Genomic DNA, 18,215 nt, shown 5'->3' on the forward strand with positions numbered 1-18,215 from the left:
TTCACACTGTTCCACATTACAGTGAGGGCCTAAACAAAGTAATTTTGGTGTGCTTAAATTTTTTGGACACTGTTTGCCTACCATAAGCACATTTGCTGATTGATTGTTTTTCAAAAATTTTCAGCCCTTATTCTGTGCCAAGGAATGTTAAAAATGAAGTTCATTTAGTTGGTGATACTGTACAGTTTAAATTATTCCAGCATCTTTGAAGGGTCAGTGACACTAAGAAAGAAGAGCTGGAGAGAAGTGGAACAATGCAGCATATAAATAGAGCCTTGTACTATATATATTGGAATTTAAGGGAGCACAACACCAGCAATGGTTCTTCACTGAGAGTAGACTGCTATTTGGAAATTTTCTGGTCAGGAAAATGAGATACAGAGGTGGTTAAATTTAAATGTTATAATACAGTGTTATAGTACCTCTCCCCAGAGAAGATCTGCTGTAAGTGACATCTATTTTGTGTCCCTTTACTGGTGCATTTGACTTCCATTTCTTCAAGGACAGGTTCTTTAGGATACATGACGTGTTTCTGACAAAAATCTAAGGCTGCTATGACAAAAATCCAAATATTTCTGGGGAGCAGCAACCTAACAATAACAAGTATGGGGTTCATTTTGATTTATTGTAAAAGAGCTGTCTGAATGAGTTTGACAAAACTGGCTACAGAGTCAGAGCTATTTGAGAGTCCTATAACATATCATATTGGTTTACAAAGGCTAAGATGGACCTCCAGTGAGGTATAGAACATGTCGCCAGGGCTTCTTTAGTTTAGCATAGGAGTAAGAGAATCAGTTTATTTAACTGTCCTTCTGTCGGGTTATGGATCGGAGTCTAATTTCCCGGCAGCCGAGTGTCAGTCTTAGGAATTCGTCATTAACTAAGTTCATGAGACATTCCAACTCATGACCTGCATTCAAGAAGGGAAATCTCAATTAAGAGTTGGTGGTTCAGTGTGAAAGTGATTAGGCTGATTCAGATATAACCGTATGTGGTGGTTTTGTGGATGTAGCAGTGCCTTCTAAACTTAGGAGAAGAGGCATTTTATCAGCGGTCAAAATCTTCACTTGTTTATAGATGCATTAACCACTTATCCAAGAAAGGTTTTGGCTTGCATATTATTTGCTACAGTACTGGCCAGTTAAAGGTGATAGTCTCATATGACCATAAGGTTAATGCTATGGTGGTCCGTAATTATGGATATTCAGTAAGTACCCTTCTTTATTGACCCATGGTGAATGACAAAGCCACGTAACAGTGGGCATAAAGGTAGATATGTCTTTTTTTCCTATTGATATGCAATCTTGGAGTTTGGTGCTGCATTGTTAGATGATCACCAGTAGACAGAATGGGTTTCAATGAAAACTCTATTGAATGGTTAACATATTCACACACACACACACACACACACACACACACACACACACACACACACACACACACACACACACACACACACAAAAATTCTGGTTTGTAATAATATGAATCATCTTGATAAGTTATACTATACGTTCAGTAAATGAATTTTGTGATGACAGACAAAGCCACAAGTCATGAATTGTGTTTCCTGACCCTACAGGTCAATATACTTTATACTATAATTGCACAAACCAGGCTTCCACTTATTCCATTTATTTTGTTTTCTTTTTAATGTTACAGTAGGGTTTCCCATTTACTTCAGTGGTCTACATCAGTTGCGTACTTTTCTACTGAATAGGGTTTTAGCTTAATTGTTTGCATGTTAGTTTATTTTTGTGTATTTTGCTACTGCAGTGAGTGACTTGTTAGAATGTATTAGTTTTATAGTTTAGTCATTTTTTTTAATTGTATGTTTACTTAGTTTGAATATTAAGAAATGGTTTCTCTGGCTGGTAACAGCATTTTCTGATAATCTAGATGTAGTCATCATTTCATTTTATTTTATTTTAATATTTTAATTTTTATTTTAATATAAATAGTGTTATGTCTAGGTGTTTTTGCCAGCATTTCTATTTGAAGCATCTATACTATCTTGCTGATGTAGTTTGACCTTTAATGTATTGAGGTTTGTTACCCTAAATATAAGGATACTTTAACTGTTTTTAACCGGAGTGCTTAAATAATTTCCTGGTGTATTTTGACCGTAATCTATCAGTGTTTGTCTAGTATTCCTGTCGGCAAACTTTCCTGTAAGCGAGTACTGCTTATTTTAAATAGTGATTATCTTTGGTAAGGCTTTTCTGACTTTCTGGCTGTACAGTGATGCTGAGTGATTTTTTTTTTACTCCAGATATATGGATAATTTTAGTGTTTTTATCCGAAACGCTTAAATAATTTGCTGGTGTATTTTTGACCATAATCTACTAGTGTTTGCCTAGCTTTCCTGTCGGGAACTTTCCTGTTAGCTAGGACTGCTTATTTTAATAGCGATCGTCTCTAGAAAGGCTTTGTCTAACTTCCTGACTATATAGTTGTTGCTGAGTGGTCCTTTTTACCCTAAATATCTTTATTATATATCGGCAAGTTTCCTGTAAGCTAGGACTGCTTAATTTAATAGCGATCATCTCTAGAAAGGCTTCGTCTAACTTCCTGGCTGTATAGTTGATGCTTAGTGGTCTTTTTTATCTTAAATGTAAGACTATTTTAATTGTTTTCATCTGGAGCACTTAAATAAGCAGTCGGCTTGGTGCTTTCACGTTGTTTTTCTGTTTAGGCCTCTGTGTATCCTAGTTTAAGTACTATTTTCTGGATACTATTGGGATATATATGGTGAGAGCACTGCAATTAATTCTTCCTTAAAAGGAAAGTAGTCAGGTCCCACCCTGCAGAAAGGAATAAGCCTGCTAAGTGAGAATAGACTCTTCAGGCACACTGTAGGGATAGTTTTATTCAGGTACTGGGCAATGGAACATTGTTTGCCCATAGTAGCCGTACTTTTGTTAGGTGGATAGGTGGTTTGGGCTAAGAACATTTGGCAAACCTCTGTGGGAGAAACAGTTCAAATGACCGTTACTTGCACCTGATTGTGGAGAACATGTCCAAAACCTTTTTGTCCTAGTATTGATTTGTATGAATAGGCTTGTTGTAATTATTCTATTGCCGTCTAGTTCCCTGTATGTAATACTGACTATTTTTTGTGCTATCCACAAGTAGTTTTCTTTTACCCTTTATTGCTCTTAAACCTTGTAATTTAAAGGGAATCTCACCAGTCCCATGTGCCTGCATACAAATGCTTGCTTATTTTATGTATCTCTGGCTATCTGAAAAGATTTAAATATGTTAATAGGAAAGACTCTATCTTAGTGCTAACTCATGATTAACAGCTTAGCATTCTTAAATAGTGTATACCACTGTTATAACTGTGTCTTCACCCTGATTGTTTTAATAGCAAAGCAGACATTAATGGTGCCTTAACACCTAACGTATACTTTTTTCCAATCTTCCTAGCTCTCTGCCTCCTATCCTGTACTAAGGGACCTGCCTGGTTATTAAGGACTCCTTTCATTTACTTACAGCCATCCCAACGGCTGGCCAAAGAAACTTGCTGCCCTAGTACATTTTCCCAGTTACCAAAGGGAATAAGAAAGTATGTTCTACCGTAGACCTAACTATTAAGCTAAATTATTTGTTTGTAATTTACCTAGTATTGAATGTAATTAAGCTACCGAGTCAGGAAACTAGCATCCATACCCCTCTCTGTCCCTGAAGCAACTGCTTATTTCTCCCCTTGGAATCTATTATCTGAGCTATCTCTACCAGCTATGTTCATTACAGATGCATGTTGTTGTATTCTACTCTCTGCCCACTAGGTGGTACCCTAATCTGGCCTTGGGTTATATCTCTTACTCCACCTTCCCAAATATCATCTCAGAATACTTTCCCGTATTTCATCCCTGACTAATTTCTAATCTTCCTGCTGTATCACACTTCTCTTATCTTTTTCTTTCCCCACCATCTAGCTATATTTTCTTCTTACTTTCCACTCTACTATCCTTTACTACCTCACACCTGCATTACCACACTCCACTTACCTGTAACTATTGAGTGCCTCAGGAATCTGCTGCTCTCAGATTGTCTCTGCAGATTTTTCCTTTACCTGCACTAACCTGCTCCATTCGCCCTGTGGGCTCACTCCGCGCCCGTACACCACCCCCAATTCCCACCCACCCCAGTGCTCCTACATTTATACTTCTAGGGCCACACCCCCTTCCTTGCTATCCACTATCTGTCAAGTACTCATTACAGATCAATATCAATTACCTACACACCCACTCTCATACTAAGAGTAATACTATTACCCCTAAATACTACCTCACTCCAGACTCTCTCTGTACCAATCTCCTCATTTCTGACTACATTCTATGATCTCCCTCACCATGCCTTTAACTCACAAACCTATATTTATAAATCTGTTTCTGTTACTTGCAGCACTATCCATTATATCTATACCCTATACCCTTACCTTTTATGAAAACCTACAATATACCACACCTCACCATCCCTTAAAACAAACATCACTATTAAGTCAGCTAGCCTTCCAAAGATATTCAAACATAACATCTACCTCAACCTATCTTTCGCCTAAATATCATAGGGTAGCCCATATTACTTTCCTCCAATCTAGGAAATCACAAAACAATTTCTGTAAACTACTGAAGCTTACATATAATCCGCAAAAATATCCTCTCCTTCATGGTGACATTCATCCCAATCCAGGACCAAACAGCAACACCCCTATAAATCCCCCTCCTACCTCATCCCTCTACCCCACTCACTCCCAGTAAAACCCCACATTCTCTGCTCATAGCACATCTCAACATAAGGAGCGTGAACAATAATTAACCAACTACACACTCTACTAGATTCACATTCATTTGATATCTTATCTTTAACAGAAACCTGGCTCAAACCTTATAATATCTTGAGATTAGACCGAACAGGCAAAAAGGTTGGTGGGGTAGCAATTCTGTACAAATCTCAGTTACAAGTTACTTCACTAGAAGTACAACCACCATTAGATAGTAATGTTGAAATCCTTATCTCCAAGCTCCAGGTCAGTGCTAGCAAATCTATATACATAATATGCTCCTACCTACCTCCAGGCAATAACATCAGCATCCTAGAAAGTATCCTCTGCTGGCTTTCTACATCCTTCCCACAAGAAACCATTGTACTTGGTGATTTTAATATAGACTGGACACCTGTACCTCACACAAACCCACAACCCATATAAACCTCTATGGCTTTTCCCAAACAATCACCACCCCCACCAGAATCCATAAACCCAGTAGGACAGAAAGTACCTTAGAGTGGATCTTAGTAAATAGTCATCCCCTCTCTTATAAAGTAGGTATCCTTCCTGATGATATTAGTGACCACTCACTTATTTATATATCTAGACAAAAAAACTTTATCCCCAACCAAACTACCTTTAAAACCACCCGGAACAAAAAAGATTTTAATCCAGCAAACTTCCAAGCAGAGCTTCAAGCCTGTGACTGGTCACCCTTAAAACAACTCCCACTTGAGGAAGCAGTATCCTATTTTAACTCCAAATTCTTACAAATCCTGGAATTCTATGCCCCTTCACACTCTATAAGAACTAGAAGTAAAGCAGCCCCGTGGCTCAATAAAGAGACTAGGCAACAAATCTTACTAAGAAATACAATCTGGCCTAAATGGAGAAACACTAAAGACCCAATTGATTGTCAAAACTTTAAACAGCTGTGAAATGCCACCAAAAAAATCAATACTTCTTGATAAAAAAAAACTATTACTTTAAACTCCATCAAAAGCACCAGCAACAACCACAAACCTTCTGGTCAGGCATAAATAGACTATTACACCCAGACCACTCCAAAACACCAACCCCATCAGGTCTCTCCCTTAACACTCCCAACCAGATTGCTGATGCTTTCAGTACCTTTTTTACTGAAACCGTCCAATCTCTAGCAAACACCTTACCTCCTTTTAGCTCAACCCTCTCATCCTCCCTAGCAAGCATACTTTCTATCTTTCGTTTAAAACCAATTCCTACATCCCTCATCTATACTCTACTTCATAAACTTAAACCATGTACTCCCTCAGCTGATCTCCTACCAGCTGAATACATTCAGACTGCAGCAAAAGTACTTGCATATCCCATTTATATCCTAATTAATAGAGCCATTACTGAAGGCTCCATTCCATCTCTCTGGAAAATCTCTCACATTATCCCACTTCACAAGGGTGGTAACTCAACTGAACTCTCTAACTTTCAGCCTATAGCCCTACTTTCTCCTCTAGCCAAAATCATGGAAAAATGCATCCATCAACAACTTCTGGATCACCTTCTCCAAAATAACTTACTAGCTGACTGTCAGCATGGTTTTAGACCTTTCCATAGTACCACCACTGCTCTGCTATCCTTCACTGACTGCATTAATAAACATCGTAATAATAAAATGCTCTCCTCTGCAGTCTTTGACTTATCTAAAGCTTTTGATATGGTTAACCATCAATTACTTCTTAACATACTCAAATCACTCTCACTTGACACACAGGCATTACAATGGTTCAAGTCCTACTTAGATAATAGACAGCAAGCTGTCCTTTGGGACAATAACCTATCCACACATCTCCCTATTACACTTGGTGTCCCTTAAGGCTCTGTCCTGGGACCTCTCCTCTTCTCCATATTCATTAATGACCTTAGTATAAATCTACCTCTAGCTACCTGCATACAGTATGCAGACGACTCCACATTGATTTGTAAAGCCTCTTCTTCATCTGAACTCCACTCCATCACCCAAACAGTATTTAACCTAGTCAAAAACTGGTTCCTAAAACGTTGCCTCCTCCTAAATGCCAAAAAAACAAAACTATTACTGTTTACTCCAACTCTTAAATCCTCCCCAATAGATTTCTCTATTACATCCAACAATGGCACTGTCATAGCTCCTGACCCAACTACCAAACTCTTAGGTGTAATAATTGACCACAACCTTAACTTTGACTCACATATTAACTCTACTATTAAAACAGTAAACAGAAAACTTGGTTCCCTGTATAGGATAAAACCTTTCCTTACCCCTGAAGCCAGAACTACCATTGCCCATACCCATCTGATCTCTACCCTCCTCTATGCCTCCCCCATTTATACTAATCTTTCCAAAAGCAGCCTTAATAAGCTGGCAACTTCTTACAACAATATTGCCAGATTTGCTACTGGCTCCCCATTTAGAACTCACCATTGTCTAAATCTCAAACAGCTAGGATGGCTAGAACTGCAAAACCAGCTGGAATTTCAACAACTCACCATCACCCATAAGAGTCTGTACCATCCTAGTAATACTCCTATTCTCTGTAGCCTTATCTCCCCCTACATAAATCTTACTACCCTTCACTCAGCAAATAAATTACTGATTACCATCCAGAAATCTCACAACAAAGCAGGTGATTCTCTTTTCTCAAATTCTGTGGGGAGGATTTGAAACAGGCTTCCCAGCAAACTTGTATCACTGTCATCATTACCACTCTTTAAAATGCAACTAAAAATCCTCCTAAAAACACAGTGGCTATGCCCATGTACTAACCTTGACTAACACTCCCCGATACAACATTATTGTATACCTCTCACCCAAAACCCATAAAGTGGGATTAGTAATCCTTCCCTTACTCCCATTTTAGTCTCCTATTCTCAGGGAACTATCACTGAGTATGTTCTTTGCAACATTCATTCTGCTGTGAGCACAATTCTTCCACCTTATATATAGACCAACTATCTTTTTACTTTGAGTGTAATATTTGTATAAGTGTAGATATGCAAACTTTTCTTATTTTTTAAGTGTTATATTTTCTAAACAACCTTAATACTTCATTTCAATCTGTACCTTCTTTCCTAACATACTTTATGTTGAATGTCAAACCCTTTACCATGTAAATAGTACTGTATTGTTTTATTAAATGCTGTAGTCAATTTCTGTAAAATTAAGTTCTTTGATGAAAATCTCCATCAACAATGTATTTAAATAATTTGTTGAGTTTTTGCTGTCCTGTTTTATTAGCTTAATGTGGAGCTTATCTCCCCGTGCCTCTACTGAAAATGGACATGTATCCAGCTGGACTAGCCCAGTCAACAAATGTAAAATAAAAATAAATAAAAATAAATAAATATTTCTTTCAAATATGAATGATTATTGTTTGTAACAGGTTGATTTAAGTGATCAGTGTTAATGTATATCATATCGATCACTGCTGCAGTTCTCTTAACTATATGAGTTATATGGGTTATATCCTGCCACAAAAATAACTGTCAGACAACTTCCAAAGCTTTATGGCACCTTCTACATGCTTGAACCGTTAGGCAGATTGAGTAGACTAAAAACACAGGTTGGAGCACCAAACCATTCAGAGCTTTTCTACTACTGAAGAGAGCACTCTTCTGCAAACGTTCGAGGATCAGCTGTTCCTTGTGAGGTTCCATTGCCAGGTAGGTATGTTCACCTTGGGAACAACCTTCCACATATTAATTTTATGCTTTAGATATACTTTTCTGTTTTTAACTAGGAGTTTGTGGTTTAATGGACTGTCACAAGACTTACCTGTACTTTTAAAGAGGAGCACACTTTTTTCCTGTCAGTTTTAAAAGTAGTTTAAAAACATTTTTTTTTCTTTAAAGAAACTGTGTTTATTTTACTTTTTGGGGCTGGAAAAGTTTATTAAAGTGCTTTTTACTGTGTTGTAGTTGGGAAACGTGACTTTTTACAACCTTAAGTTTTTACCAGCGTCTGCTCTTTTTCAACTGGAAAGAGGAAACCTTTTTCAGCCTGTCCATGCCAACAAACTACCATTCCAACGGTCAGTACTTCTTCCACAAAAAGAAAAAAGTTAAGCAAACAGCCTTTCTCACCACAAAAGGCTAGCAATTTGCCTCAGCCACAGGTAGGTGACTCTGCTGTGGCCATACCTGTTACTCAGACTGCTCATCTTTTACCCCAGATCTATCTGGTCCAGCATCTACAGCCACTATGGACTGGGTAGGTAGCTACTTCCTCTGCAGCTCTTCGGGTCCCCTCAGTGAGCAAGGGAGACACATACTTGTTGGTCCTTGAAGAGGGAAGCCTTCTTTATTCAGTCAAAATATTGTGCCCATCATTGGGGAAGCTGCTGCTATCAACAACCCTTCCTGTCAAAAAGAAACAGTAAACTTAACATGTATCTCTTCCTGCTCAAATGTTTCTTGACAAGAATAGTTTACTAGATCTGGCTCGGTGTCTAATTCAGGCAATTGATCCTTCTTATAAGGTGGTTTCTGGTAAAGGAGAAATGGTGCCTCCTTTCCTGAAGAGATTCAAGATTCTGAATCTGGATAGGAAAATAAAAGTACAGATGTAGAGTCTACTGCTTAGATTTCTGATTCAGAATCAGAGGACAGCACAGTGTCTGATTCTCCCTCAGTGTGTGTGTGTGTGTGTGTGTGTGTGTGTGTGTGTGTGTGTGTGTGTGTGTGTAGGGGGGGGGGTTTAGCATTATTGATTTGCCATATGCATACAATAAGCTACAAATAATCAGGGATTTATTTTTCAGTTCCATGTAATTGGGAGAAGCTGCAAAGGCTAAATGTCTGACAGAACATAATAATGCTTTATTAAATCAGTTACATTAATTTCAGCAATTGAACAGTTATAACAGTGTGCTACTGAGATTTATTTCAGTGTTTTAAGCATGCACTTCATTACCTACTATTTCTAAGAGTAACATAAGCAAAAGTACGTGCATCATTTGGCACTGACCATATTGACAAAGCCTCTTGAGTTGACAGTCCTAGCCAATAACAACACAATCTTAAACTGACTTGATTTCTCTCTTTTTATTATTTTTAAGGGATAAGTTAACTTATTAAAAATGTGTATGAATAAAATATGTTTTTTACTGTGAGACAGATTATCACAACCTGCAACCATTACTGGACTGTTACCTGAGAAAACTACCTCAGAAAGTTAAGTAAACTACTTGTCAAATTAGTTTGTTTTACATTTCAGTTGTCTTACTAAAAACATCTTTCACAGATCCTTGCTTGCCAGAAGAGCTTAACTCTCGATGAGGAACCTTTATGAATGCACATACCCAAGTATCATTTCATTCTTTTAATAGACCACTTCACCATCCTCTCTACTGTAGTCACCTTGTGCTGTTTAAACGATTCCTTGGCTTCCTCACTGTTTTGGTAACCTCTTGTATATGAGGAGAAAAGTTAAAACTTCTAGGTACAAGCCAAATCTATGGCATTTGGGCTAGACTTTGGTGATAGCCTGGGTGATTTGAGATAATTAGTGGGCCTATTCTCTAAAGAGTTGGCTTAGGGGTAGGAAGGAGTGGCAGTTTTTGCTATCTCACATATTCGAATAATTTCTTTACAGTTAAATCTGTTCCAGAATTTGAACCTTTATTTGGTAATGAACCTAGCTAGATTTATTTACAAGAAAGACAGGAGTCTGAAACATTAACTTTGTTTTAAGGAGATGAATGATTTGTTAGATGTGTAGTTCAGTATGTGGGGTATTAAGTATTTATAATTGTAATTTTTGTGGTGTTATATCTACAGATTTTGAACTTTTTATTCACCTTAAGATATGGAGAGAGTTTATATATTTATGTGATCTGCCATTTGCACCACAGAGAACATAGTTTGCATAACTATGTGCATAAAATGTACTAGCTTCTATGTGGGCAAGAGCCAAAGAAAACCTAAAGAAACAATCATCAGGTATGTATCTGATATGTGTAGGACAGTAGACACAAATGCTTTGTATAAATATATTTTATTAAAGGGAAATTATCATAAATTTAGAGTCAAGTTGATTCTGAATGTTTTAAAACAAAGAAGATGGTGATTTTTCTCTTAAAAAAGATAAACCAGAATATTAGTGGATTCATTATTTTATATCCGATTACCCCCCCCCCCCCCCAGGTTTAAATGCACTACAATAATAAATCCTTTTTTAAAACTTAGATATGCTATCTTAAAGGAATGGTGTTATTCATCTAGATATGCTATCTTAAAGGAATGGTGTTATTCATCTATTATGTTTGATTGGGCTGCTATTATAAATGATTATAAAGATGTAATTACTATTTATTTAATTAGATGTTTAATATGAATGTTTTGTTAGTTGATATTGATTGGGTTATCAGTTAATTATTGACAAGGCTGCTGTAAATTGACTGTCTATGATGTTTTTTTGTTTAAGCCTTGAGCACGCTTTAGCGCGGAGTTGCCACTAGAGCAGCATCGGGCAGCGCCGGTTTAACAAGGTTAAACTTTCTCTGGCTCCATAAAGTCTGTTCTTCATTTTTTCCCTTAGAACTGCTCTACTAGTAACCTAAACAGTATATCCCTTGACTAAAAAGCGCAGCACCTGTTCCTAAAAATTTTTTTTTTTTCTCAAAAAAAAAAAAAAAGCTCAGCACTTGTCACTTCTATATTATACAAAGTCCCTCACTTGCGAAACCCCCCCAGGAGTACCCACTTACTTACTAAGTCCTCTCTTATTCATACCTAACTTCTTAATTTTTCTAGCATGTCGAAGGGCCAGATGCTGGCGTCCTCTCCTGCCCAGTTGGTGAATCTGGGAATATTGAGGCAATGTTACAATTGCCTCATGTACACAGACAACCGTCTCCTCCTCCCACATAACACAAATACTTGCGAGAGATGCAGCTATTTAGCCAAACTGGAGGCTGAGCTCTCTCAACTCAGGACTGGCAAGACCAGACAGGAGGAGAAGGCAACTACACACACCACAAAACCAGCCTCACATAATGCTACCACACCACTGAATCAAACACATAAACACACAAAGACATACTCGGAGGCTCTGAGTAAAAATTTACCTAAACAGCAGAGGCCTCCAAAGCAGACACCCAAACAACTGCTACCTCAAGACACCCCACAAGCAACACATAAACCACAAAATCAGTATGCAAAGCAGTCACAGCCCTTAAGGCCAAATACAACACCAAACATACTTGTCATAGTTGACTCCATAGTCAGACACACTGACGTCCCACTCACCAGGCTGAACAAGGAGAGGGTCACAGTAAGCTGCCTATCGGGCGCTAGAATCCGCCACATAACACAAGCACTCAGGTCACTCCACGGCAAGTACAAATATGACACAGTCATTGTCCATGCTGGTGTGAACGACCTGAGACGTACCTCCCTGGACTACATGAAAAGAGACATAGAGGAGCTCTCTGATTATGTAGCCCAGGCAGGTATGACCCTGACCCTGAGCAGTATCCTTCCTTCACCAAGAATGATGCCACAATATAGAGACAAGATGATCAGCTTTAACAATTGACTTAATGTCTGGTGTCATTCAAAGGGGATCCAGTGTCTGTCTGCCTGGGATGACATGCTTGACAAGCCACGCTGCTTCGCAAGGGACGGCTTGCACCTGTCACCCCTGGGATTCCGGATATTGGCTAAGGCTCTTGCCACCCCTATAGTGCCTTTTTTAGGCAAGGCTCAAATTCTAAACCTACCACCCTAGAAAACAAAAATGGGAAGAAACTGAGGGTAATGCTGCTCAATGCCAGAAGTCTAAATCTCAAAATGCACACACTCGAGGCCCTTCTCAGTATGGAGAACATCGATGTCTGTGCTGTAACTGAAACCTGGTTCAAGGCTCCTGAGAGCACCCCGGCACTATTAGGTTTTACCTCATATCATGCGTTCCTGCCCCAAAACCCGGACCACACCACAAAAGGAGGGGGTGTATCCATATTCATAAAGGATACCCACACCTCCAGGTTGGTGGCAACGCATGAAGCTTCGGAAACCATCCAGGTGCAACTAACCATAGGCAAAACTGCTCTGCAAATTGTAGCATGCTACAGGCCACCCTCTCAAACTCAGGAACCCCACACAGCCTTCCTGAAGACACTGGAGGGTATAAATGTATCTCCAAACACCATCATATTGGGTGACTTCAACTACCCGAATATAGACTGGGAACATTACTCAAGCCCTAACTTTCTAGCCCAACGGTTCCTGGAGTTCATAAATTCAAATGCCATGGAGCAGCTAGTCACTGTTCCCACGAGAGGAGAAAATATACTAGATCTCATTATCACAAACATGGGGACAAAATGCTCCACACCGGAAGTATATCCCTCATTGGTGAGATCTGATCATAAACTAATCTCACTGGAAATCTACATCCCGCCCCCACCCCAAACAAAAAAGACCACAGTGAAGAACTTCTCTAAAGCAAACTTCACACTACTCAAGACTGGTGTGGTATCCTTCAAGGCCCCTGAGCCAGTGGAAACCACAACCCAAGCTGCGGAAGCCCTTACAAATGCCTTCTATGAACACCTCCAGGACTGCATGGATTAGGCAATCCCAAATAAAACCAAGACTCTTTCCACAAAGGGCAAACGTCCATTCTGGTGGACCCCAGCCATTAACAAACTTTACAATAAGAGGAGAAAGCTATTACATGATAGAACAAAATCCATAAAAGGGAAGTCACCCTGATCATTATTAGCAAAAATACGAGCACTCATAAAATCAACTAAGGCCAATTTTGAGAGAAAATTGCCATGGATTCAAAGGACAATCATAAGGCCTTTTTCAGCTATGTTAGGAACCTGGGTGGAAACTCCCAGATATGCTCAGAATTAGTCCAAAATGATACAAAAATCACTGAACCCACAGACATTGCCAACATACTGGCAGACAGGTTCAGTGCAAACTTCACCCCCCTCTCCCCCCTTAAAGGAGAGATAACTATCCCAGCGGAGTGTAGCCTCCCAGACATCTCAAATGCGCAGGTGAAAGCTGCTCTCTCTAAAGCTAAAAACACAGCATCAATGGGACCGGATGGTGTCCCCAGCTGTGTGCTACATGAGCTAAATGAGGAATTAAACCCGCACATAAGGCAGCTGTTTAATCTCAGCTTTACCACAGGATACGTGCCCAAGGAGTGGCGTACGGCAACTGTGGTCCCACTCCACAAAGGTGGTGCCTCTATGGACCCTGGTAATTACCGCCCCATAAGGTTAACAAGTCTAGTCTGCAAAGCTATGGAGAGGATCATAATGGAGCTCATAAACAAAGATATAGGGGACTTGCAGACATTGGACCCGACCCAGTTTGGCTTTGTCAAGGGCAGATCATGCCTTTTGAACTTGGTCGACTTCTTCAAAACAGTCACCAAGGCCATTGATGAGGGAAAGGCAGTCCATACAGGCTACCTTGACCTTGCAAAGGCTTTCGACACAATACCCCACTCGGGTATTGTAGAAAAACTTACCAGCTTAAATGTAAACCCATATGTCACAAGATGGGTTGCAAACTGGCTTAAGGACAGAACCCACAGGGTTAGATTTGCTGGCGCTATGTCAGACTCCAAGCCGGTCACAAGTGGTGTCCCACAGGGCTCAGTCCTTGGCCCCCTATTGTTCGGCATCTACTTCTCAGAAGTACAGGCCAACATGGGAGGACTTTGGCTGACAAAGTTTGCAGACGACTGCAAACTGGGCCATAGTGGAAAGTGCATCGGACACGGATATCCTTCAGAAGGGACTCACGGAAACAGATAGCTGGTGCCAGAGCCATGGCCTGAAGTTAAACGCCAAAAAATGTATAGTCACACCCTTCGGGAAAAACAAGGTAACCCCAAGCTACCATATAGGTGGCAATCTACTAAGCACAGAAGAGGTTATCAGGGACCTGGGGACCCAGGTTGACAGTGGCCTTTCTTTTGACACTCATGTTGCTAAAGTGGTTAGAAAGACCTTCTACATTGCCCACCTGATCATGAAGGGATTCACATCCAGATCTAGTGAGGTCATTGTTCCCCTGTACTCTTCACTTATCAGACCAATGATCGAGTACAATGCCTCATTTGGGATGTATCTCACCCGACATCTGCAGCAATTGGAGAGACCCCAAAAGTTCCTCACCAAAAGGATAAAGGGACTCCAAAATCTGTCATATGCTGCCAGATTGAAGAAACTCCAGCTCTATTCAGTCGCATACCGTCTGCTCAGAGGTGACATGTGCCTGACATACAAGGCCATGTCCAACCCGAATTAATGGACATGCTCCACCTCAAAAAATCCAAATCCACCAAAACCACTAGAGCAAGCGACTTAAACCTTAGCACAGATATAAATAGGACATGCTGGAGGGATAGATTTATCACTCAGAGACTCCCTATGCTGTGGAATAAAATCCTGGTCCATGTGAGGCAGAGCACCTCACTGGCTCTGTTCAAGAGAAATCTTGATCTGTGGATGGGAGATCGTAGGTTTACCCCGGGAATCATCTCTGTGTCACTGCTGGACAGAGGCACAACAAACTAATGGGCACAGTATTTTTTCATATAAGGGGTGGCGTAAGCCACAAAACTTTGGGCTAGGCTTATAAATGCCTTAGGGCAGATAGCCTAGTATAAACCTATGAACCTATGAACCTAAAAGCTGGTATCCAAAGCGCTACATTTTATTAATAAAGTGTTTGAATTCATTGGTGGTCATAAGATCTCTTCCTTGGTTTGGTTTTGCTCATAGAGTACTATGTTTAGCCTTGTTAATATACATTTTTGCCATTTTTTAGTATAATAAAACAAATACATCTAAATTGCCCTTGAATAATGATTTATTTCATTGTTACTCATGCCCAAACTGTCATGTGGCAAGAGCCAACCAATAGGACAATGAACAAATTGAAAGACTGAGGAAAAACCTTGAGCATATGGACAAGGAAGGCCAAAAAAGTAAAATAAAAATGACTACAGTGAGTGAGTTGAATTTCCTGCTTCATAAGTGATTGAATCATCTCATTTATAAATAGGTTATATAGTAATTATTCCTGATAGTTTTTAAATTATTGCAGACAGTCTAAGGCTGTCCAGCCACACTCATACGTTTTAGTACATATCTTGTACAGTCATTGTTGCCTATCTTTAAAGTACAGGTATGTAATTATTTCTTGTTGTGGGCTGCCTAATCTCCTGGTGAATATTGGGATAAGGCAGTAGTGCAGTCTTTCTTGATGTGCATTTCTGATAGCAGCATCCCCCAGATTTTGGAATCCACTATTCAAAGAAAAAAAGAATGAACTGGCTGAAAAATTTGAATTGTATGGCTAAACCTTCTTTGGTGTTGGAGGTAATGGGGGCTGGTTTTGAAGAGTGACTTTGTTGAAGAAGTATTTTAATGGTGCCCCAAAATTTTGGGGGATTATTGTCGTGGGATTATTGAATTTGGGTATAGAAAATGTTTTTATCAGTTTTGATATGAGATTTGGCTTTGTTTCTTAAATGATAGTAGGTTTTGAAAGAGCTGAGGGCTTTGTTATAGTGGTAGCAATTCCATGCTTTGTCTCTGTGAGTAATTAATTGATTTGTTTCTTTTGTCAGCCAAGGAGACTGGTTGAATTTTACACAAACATTTCTAACAGGAGCTGAAGTGTTTAGAATTTCAAGGAATTTAAAGTATTCCGCAGCAGAGTCAAGGTGGAGGTGTAATAATGGAGTCCAGTCACATTACTGGATTAGAGATTTGAATGTGATTGTTGAAAAGTATTTTGTGCTTCTAATTTGCCTATATAATATGGATTAATGGAGCATGGTTCTGTGTCTGAGTAGAAAGGTGGATGAGTGGTCGCTTAGGATGTCTGGATGGCAGCCTGATTTATGGATTAGTGAAGGTTTGTTTGTTAAGGTCCAGTCTAGGACTGACTGTCTGCCTTAGTGCATATCTGTCCTGGTAGGTGAGTTAATAATTTGGGGGAATCCATAGAGATTTATGAGATGAGTCTGAGAAGCAAGTATGCCAGTCAGTATTGAAATCTCCTATAATAATGGCCTCCTGATTAAATGAGGAGGAAGACCAGGAGAGAAGGTCTTTGATTGTGGCCAGGTTATTACTAGGAGGGATGTGGACTGAGATTATGGTTATATGTTTGTTAGGGTTGATTTCTAGTTGACAGCTTAGTATTTCACAATTATTTCTGGCAGGTAGGTCAAATTGGATTCTCTGGAGTTTAAGCGAGTCTTTATGTAGGACTGCTTCTGTTCCACCACATTTCTTTGTTCTATCTAGTCTGTGGATACTAAAGTCAGGAGGAAGATTTTCATTGTCCTTAATGTGAGACTTGAGCCATGTTTCAGTTAGAATAGCTATAGTATAGGGAGATGGTTGCATGGAGTTCGTGTGTCTTGTTTACCAGGCTTCTTAGTATTAGTCTTAGAGTGGAGGTTTGACTTGGGTATTCTCGAGAATAAGCACTAAAGGTTAACTCATATAGAAATAAATACTTACTTTACATATGGTTTACAGCAAACAAGAATATAGAATACCATGAGAGTGGGAAGGTCCACTTACAGTTGTACAGCCAGAGGGAGAAGCCTCTCTGAACACAGCTTGCAATGGAGATTTGCATTAGGTATCTGTTTAGGTTATCTAAACTTATAATGGCTGTTAGAGCATTTGGTACTGCATGGAAAGAGGACTGATGGAGGAGGAATTACAGTGGAAAGTTCACTTAAGGAACTGCAACAAAGCCAAGTCATAAACCCATGAAGTATGGTTCAAAAACCTTTATTGCACAGGATGGTAAAATAAAAAAGCTTTCCCACGCATATGCTTTCTCAAGTGGCTCTCATTCTCAGGCAGTGTTTAAGGGGTTGAAAGACCACCATTACTAAATTTTGTGAAGATCCACTGACTGTAACATTGTGCAGTTATTGGGCTACTGAAGAGCCCAATTATTTGTTTATTCATTGGTTGTTGTCTGTATTATACTCACAGGCTTAATGTCTTTGCAGGTCAGGGTTTGCTTTTCAGCTTCCCATTTTTACAATGTATGATAATTTAAGTTATTTAATGACATACTCTTTAGCACGGTATTTAACCAGTGCTATTATCTTTCTTTGCCTAGTGCCATTACATTTTTAATTACCAGTGTTTTTTCCTTTCCATTGTCTTTCTTTTTTCCCCATTTGTATCTGTTAATAGTTAGGTCTTCCTTTCTAACTAAACTGGCATACTGTCCCACTTGGCATTGTTGTCTGTCTTTCTCTTTCTGTACTTCCTTTTATATCCTCAATAATATGTTTGCTTCTTCTGAAACACTGACATTATTTTCTTCGGAAAAACAGTGAAACATTTTTCTTTCTTTTGATTAGATATACTCTAAGAGAGAAATGTGAAATATTCTGGATGCAGTTATCCTATAA

At 39.3% G+C, this 18,215-nt stretch overlaps 1 protein-coding gene across 3 annotated transcripts in view; it reads left to right on the forward strand.

The window, feature by feature from the left end:
* COBL (cordon-bleu WH2 repeat protein) overlaps positions 1–18,215 on the forward strand; it is a 1,839,636-nt gene that overhangs the window by 949,255 nt on the left and 872,166 nt on the right. The gene's annotated exons all lie outside the window — the stretch shown is intronic.

This window comes from Protopterus annectens, chromosome 3.part0, assembly GCF_019279795.1.
Source record: "Protopterus annectens isolate FY-2018-M chromosome 3.part0, PAN1.0, whole genome shotgun sequence".
NCBI lineage: Eukaryota > Metazoa > Chordata > Ceratodontiformes > Protopteridae > Protopterus > Protopterus annectens.